The sequence below is a fragment of the Capsicum annuum genome, chromosome 9, assembly GCF_002878395.1.
Source record: "Capsicum annuum cultivar UCD-10X-F1 chromosome 9, UCD10Xv1.1, whole genome shotgun sequence".
Lineage (NCBI taxonomy): Eukaryota > Viridiplantae > Streptophyta > Magnoliopsida > Solanales > Solanaceae > Capsicum > Capsicum annuum.
The window spans coordinates 177,821,514-177,828,273 of NC_061119.1; the positions used below are offsets into that span (position 1 = coordinate 177,821,514).

At 35.1% G+C, this 6,760-nt stretch overlaps 1 long non-coding RNA gene across 2 annotated transcripts; it reads left to right on the top strand.

The window, feature by feature from the left end:
• The first annotated feature begins 4,012 nt into the window (after positions 1–4,012).
• Positions 4,013–6,252, top strand: LOC107841952. Of its 2 annotated transcripts, none has more exons than XR_001665513.2 (4): positions 4,013–4,199; positions 4,760–4,864; positions 5,017–5,320; positions 5,979–6,252. It is a non-coding gene; the product is annotated as an uncharacterized LOC107841952 (long non-coding RNA). The 2 variants fall into 2 exon arrangements; XR_007044692.1 differs by having other exon boundaries at positions 5,184–5,320; positions 5,979–6,249.
• The last annotated feature ends 508 nt before the right edge of the window (positions 6,253–6,760 follow it).

Below are 6,760 nucleotides of genomic sequence, written 5' to 3' on the forward strand. Positions count from 1 at the left end.
GATTCAAGCCTTAACATTCTGTAATGTTCCCGTTACTCCTAACTTACCACCATTGATATGGCTCAATTCCAAACCAAATTTGGTACCAATCACCCTCTTACTACTTCATGCACCTATACTTAATCAAAATTAACTAAAAATAATTAGAAGAATGGGTTGCCTCCCACCAAGCGTCGTATTTTTAGTCGTGGCTCGACTTTTATTTTTGTATTTTTATTTAACATGATAAAATAAAAATAAAATCATGGGTTGTCTCCCATGCACCGCCTGATTTAACGTCGTGGCATGAATAAATTATCTTGACTACTCAGGCTTTATCAAGATATATCTATGATACCATTTGTACCTCATCTTCATAGAATACATCAACGATTGAGAAAACACTCATCTCCTTTTGTTGTTTTATAAATTTACACACTTTAAAACTAACCTCTTTCCCGTTGAGCCTAAATTTGAGCTCATTTAACTCCAGGTAAACTAACACTCTCCCAATTGCTATGAACGGCCTGCCCAAAATTATGGGTACTTCAAAGTCCACTTCGCAGTCAAGAATTACAAAGTTGGCAGGAAATATAAAATAGGCCACCTTTACAAGTACATCATGTAGAATCCCAATCGGCCTTTTCACCGATCTATCCTCCATTACAAGTCACATGTTTGTGGGTGTGGGGTCTCCCAAACCCAGCTTCTTATAAACAGCTAGCGGCATCAGATTGATGCTAGCTCCTAGATCACATAAGGCCTTACCAAAGTCCAAAGACCCAATCGTACAAGGGATGATAAATTCTCCTGGGTATGCCTTATTCTGCACCAATGACCTTGTAGAAATAACACTACAAAGATGGAGATTATCCACCAGTTCATAGCTTACCGCTTTTTACTTCGTCACTAGATCTTTTATAAATTTAGCATATCCTGGCATCTGCTCAAGTGCTTCAACTAAAGGCACATTCACTATCAATTGTTTCAATATAGCCATGAATTTGTTAAACTTGCCTTTACCTTCTTTCTTCTGTAATCATTATGGAAATGGGGGTAGTGGCCTTAGGATTTTAACTGGAGAAACTTTTACCTCCTTTCTTATACCTCGATCCACATCACTAACATGCTTTGGCTTAGGTGGTTGTTCCACTTCTGCACTCTTTCGTTCCTAACTTCCCAACTCCACAGGAACCACTGAAGATTTATCAACCATCTCCCAATCCATTTCGATTGCATCAGTATGAGAGGATGCTCCTAAGCTTGGACTAAATAACATCTTACCTCTCCTAGTGGTAATATCCATGCACGATCCATCAGTCCTCAAATTCTGAACTGTATCACTTGATAGAGTCTCATTCTGTCTTTGGTTGAATGCTGTGGATAACTGGCTTATCTTTTACTCCAGTTGTTTGATAGCAGTTGGGTGTGAATTTACTCGTTGACTCATGAAAGATATGGCACTCTTCATTGTAGTCACCCCAGAATTGGTCGCCTCAACTCCCTTTAATAGTTTCTTCATCATGTCCTCAATGGACATTTTGCCTAAACTGGTGGTAGCATTATCACGGCTTCCAAGAGGTACATACAGTCCACTCCCGTCACTTTTATTCTTCCAATCTCCTTGATGGTTCCAACCTTGGTTTCCTTGACCACCGAATCGAAAACCCCCTAGTTATGCAAATAATTAGCCTTTTGCTCGGTGTTTGATTCAGCTCCCTTACTATGGGACTCCACAAATTTTACCTTTTCTCATTCCCTGATAGCAAATAATTTATGAGCAGATCCATCTAGGTTTTCATTTGAGCCATATCTTGATCATGCTCCTCTTCTCTCCTACACTGCCCTACTGATATTATACTAGACCTAGTATTACTTGCTACCACAGAATCTCTGGTATGCCAAGCTCTACTTGTATTAGTCATTCTTTTTAACATGTCTGTAACCTTCATAAAAGCTTCATATGCAGCATTATCCACTATTGGCTTTGTAAGTAAGTTCAAATCTTTGTAGAATGTTTCTATCAAGTGTTCATCAGTTATCTTACAGTTTGGTATTGAGTCAACTTCTCTATAAACCTCGCCCAAGTCTCATGCAAAGCTTTATTAGCCAATTTCCTAAATTTGTTGATCTCATCCCTCAACTGTAACATTCTGGAGGGCGAAAATAATCTTTCTAGGAAAGCTCCTTTCAATTACCTCTAGTTTTTTATAGAATCAAGAGTCAGCTTATTCAACCACATAGTTATCTCTCCAGACAGAGACAGTGGGAACAATCTCAAACGAATAGCACTTTGTGCCACTCCAGGATTATCAAATGACTTACAAATATTGGTGAAATTTACCAAATATAGATTTAGATCATTACTAGGTAATCCACCAAAGAGTCCTTTCAAATTTAGTAGTTGGATCATAGTACTGGTAATGTTGAATTTCAACCCAAGAGCTAGTGGTGGTAGAACGATTGCCCTTGTAGCTTCAGTTCCATCTAAATCGTCCTTATTATTGTCAATATCAATTTGCATAGCTTAGCGGTCTAGTCTTCCTCTGAATGGACGATTTCGATTTACATGTGCAACTACCCCTGCTGCACGCCTCCTATTAGCTGGGTCAATTAAATCATCATCTCCCAATTCCTCTTCATCTGTATTAGGTACCCAACCTGGGTTATCTGTATTTTGTTGATTTAATTGAGTATTAGCCAAAGCGGTTAATCTTTTAGCTTCCTGTTGGTTAGCCATTCTTTCAATGAGATAAGGTTCAGGATTGAAGGGTAATAATGGTTCTCCTGAAATTATGGTTCATGGCATAAACACCAATGAGCCTGTAACCAAAAACAACAACAAATAAACGTAAAATAAGAAAACTTCACTAACAGTTAATCAACACACATAAACTCAATCGACAATCATATTCTCCGATAACGGTGCTAAAATTTGATATGCCCAAATTTCACCTCTCTTACGAGAGAGTAAGCGGTCGCTGTCAAATATAGAACCCAACTAGGTTGGGGCCGAATCCCACAGGGAATATGGTGCTAATTAAGTTGTATGCAGATTAGTTGACTTTTAATCATTCATTTCCGTAAAACAAAAAGGGGGAATTTAATTCAGTTCACAAATTAATGGTTTCAGTTTAACAAGATGAAATATTTGTAGCAGTATTCAAATTCAGAGAAATAGCAAACTAAGGTTATGTCTACCTTGTAGTTTTTAATACTTTCTAACTATGGGCTTTACGAGTTCATACATGCATCATGCTTACAGAGAAACGTATTGCTTTTAATAACATAATCCTAGTGTTTCTCAACCATCAAGGACTAATTCACTTCAGTTCTCTGGAATCAAAAGTGTTCACAAAAAAACAATACGAAATTTTCAAGTAGTTTATCCTATTAAGGCATTAACATATGAAATAGGGGTTGGAAATCCTATTTTCTTATCACTACTCTCTTTTCCGAACAACAACTTTTTTATAGAACAAGTTGTGTTTTAAGGCACATCCTCTATGTTTGCAACCACGAGAATTCAAGATAAACGAAGAGAGTATGACATAACCAAATCAATGCATGGTGAATTCAAAAATTCCAAGTAACAGATTGTATGTTACAAGGCTTCCATAACCATAACTAATAAACTTAGCTACTCATGAATAAAATGGAAATCACAATAGAAATATTCATCATACCAAAAACTAGAAGATGATCTTGGTGTGCGAATAGTGAAAACAAGAGAAAAAGTATTTTTCTCTCTCTCCCAAGCTAAGCCGCCCTTCTCCTTGTTCAAAAACTAATACAGAATAATGAATAATTATAAAAAATTCAGCATCAAGTCTTTTTAATAATCTTTTCTCTCATAATTGCCTTCTAAGTCCCTGAACTAATTATAAATAATAAATTAGTCTTGGACATAGTTTCTAGGCGCCATATTTGGTCCAACAAGCTACTTTTTTCTTGTGTGATTTGTCATCCGCAATCCGTAGTCCCATCATGTCTTTATCTACCTTATTAACACCTGAAATCATGCTAATCACATAGGTTAGCTCAATTACATAAAAGTAAAGTAAACACATAAGAAACTAGGCACTTTGTTCTCAAAACTTAACTAAAATATGGGTAAGTTATGGTGCTTAGGCCTATAAATACACCCAATATCAATAATATGTCTGAAACATTGATTCCTTAGCAGTTTCTTCAATTGCTCCTATCAAGATCTTTCAGAAGTAAGTACTTTAATTATGGGGATCTTCCTTCTTTCATTTGAATTTTTCGTCTATCCTTTAGCCATTTTGGATTAATCATTGATTTCTCTGCTTTTGTTTTTTGGTCTGTGATTTTCTACTATGATCTTCTCCTGTTAGAGAGAGAGGAAAGCATACTGATTTACCTAACTTATAATTTGAGAATTTATTTATTTATGAATCTTTGTGGTGCATTGACTAGCATTTATTTGGCCCAGTGTCCTCTTTCTTTTACCCTATTTTTTTTTAAGTTCAAGAACAAATTTTTCTCATAGAAGCAACACACAACGAAAATAAAATTTTACCTTTAGTCCTTGGTAAATATAGATTGTGTAGGATACAAATGAGGTTCAGTACTATTCTTATTTACTTAGAGAAAATTTAATGTGTTTGCATATTGTATTAAAAAAATAATTAGAGATGAGTACGTATCATCTCAGTGTTAATTTCAAGAGAGTGATTTGCAAGAGAGGTATTCATAAATAAGCCTCGCGTTTGCTGATTCGGATTCATCGTTTGCTTTGTTACCGAGATTTTAAAAGGCTATTGCCGAACTGGACACTTTGGGTGAGGAATTCTACAAGGATAACACCCTTATCATACAATTGTTAAGGGACAATCTCACTCTCTGGACTTCTGATATGCAGGTACTTTATTTTGTTTAATAGCAAAATTTATAGAATTATTGCATGGTATGTGATATATTTCCCCTTTGGTCTGGTTGTGGACGAGGAGTGACCAAACCTCGACTTTGTAGTTCGTGGTTATTAATATATGATATTATTTTGCCAACTCACAGGTGTAAGCGCTATAATACAGTGTTGATATCAGTCTATTAAAAAAAATACAACAAAATGTCTTCTGGATATTTACATTTTCTCAGTTTAAATAGTGAATTTGAAGACACTCACATGGTATACAAGACCGCCAAAGAGTTCCTGACAGCTTTTCTTTGCAAGGGTATAGACGCACTGACTATAGTTCATCGCCACCTACTTGTGGAGATTTCAGTAGTTATTCGCGTGGCGATTATGGAAGATGGGAAAGTCGTTCGTCTGGATGGAGTGATCGAGATAATGATGCACAATCTGATCGGCATTCAGGTTCAACTCAAATTATTCTATGTATTATTTTTATGAATGTGTGATAAGCCTTTTTTATTATATTTGATTGCTTCAAAACTGCAGGTGTAGCTGTACTTTATACATTATTTAAAAAGAAAAAAATAGAGGAAGATAATTATAGAATCAAGTTAATTTGGCACTGCACTATCATCTCTCATGCACATCATTCATGAGAAATTTGTAGGAGAAACAACCTCCATTGCCTCCAAAAAGAAGAACATACCCAATGAAATTCCACAAGTGAGATTTAAGGAGGGTAGAGTGTACACAAACCTTACCACTATCTTGTGGAGATACAAAGTATGAGGAAAAAGAGATAAAAAGGTCGAATCCAACAGTTATCCTCTTTCTTTGATACTTTGTGTAATGAAGTCATGAAAAAATTTAACTCTTTTTTTGGTTAACTGGGTGCATTCAAATAACCAAGAAAATGTTAGGTTACAGAAAGCCGTCAAAGCAGTAAGTTTAAGGAGCAGCAATGGGCGAGTATATTCAAACAATTGTTTTCTCTTAATTTTGATTTAGTTTTTCAACTTCTTCAAATGATTTATGAAAGTAATTTTGTGACTTTTTTTTTTTTTTTTTTTATTAATGTAGTTGTTGTTTTTTTTTTTTTTTTGGATGAAAATGCTGCTAGAATAAAGGGACATGAGCTGGAGAAGCAAGTCGAAGACGAATCTGTAGGTTAGTTGAAGGATCTGAAGGCAGAGTTTGTGATAAAACTAAAGTGGTTTCAAGTGCTTAAATAAAGCCCTTTACATATATAAATTTTGTGTATTAAATGATGTGGCTTCGTCATTTGTTTCTTCATTGGCAGCTACTACATAATTTTACTAATGCTAATGGACTCTATGTAATTTAAGTTATGCAATTTCTTAAACTGAGCTAAAACAACAGTTTAGAGAATGGAATTTAAATTGTGCAATTTCTTAATTTGAGCTAGAACAACAATTTAATTTTGTCGATGTTGGGCCCGTGCTCAGCACAGGCCACGACCATCTAGTCTAATATATAGGACTAGCTCTTTTCCCCTCCCCAAGGTCAGCCATCAAACATAATATGTTTTTTATTCCTTATGATATCCTATTTTTCATCCTTAGTAGGTTATGTGTTAATTTTTGTTGCGATTTCAATCTATTTTTTCAGTCATGAAAAATTATAATATGTGACAATATTCTAAAAAGCTCACCATGAATGAGCCAAAGCTCGCTATTGAAGTACATGTTTTTATTTTACAAATTTATAAGAGGTTAAAATCTTTTTACTTTATTGTAAATAAATAATAAGTTGGGGGCGAACTGTTGAAAATAAGAGAATATAATAACGTACATATAGAACATGGATGTACACATTATTGGTGACAATTACCGTGATCAGTATGTTTTTTTTTGTTTATTCGTTTGGATGAATAAATATCGT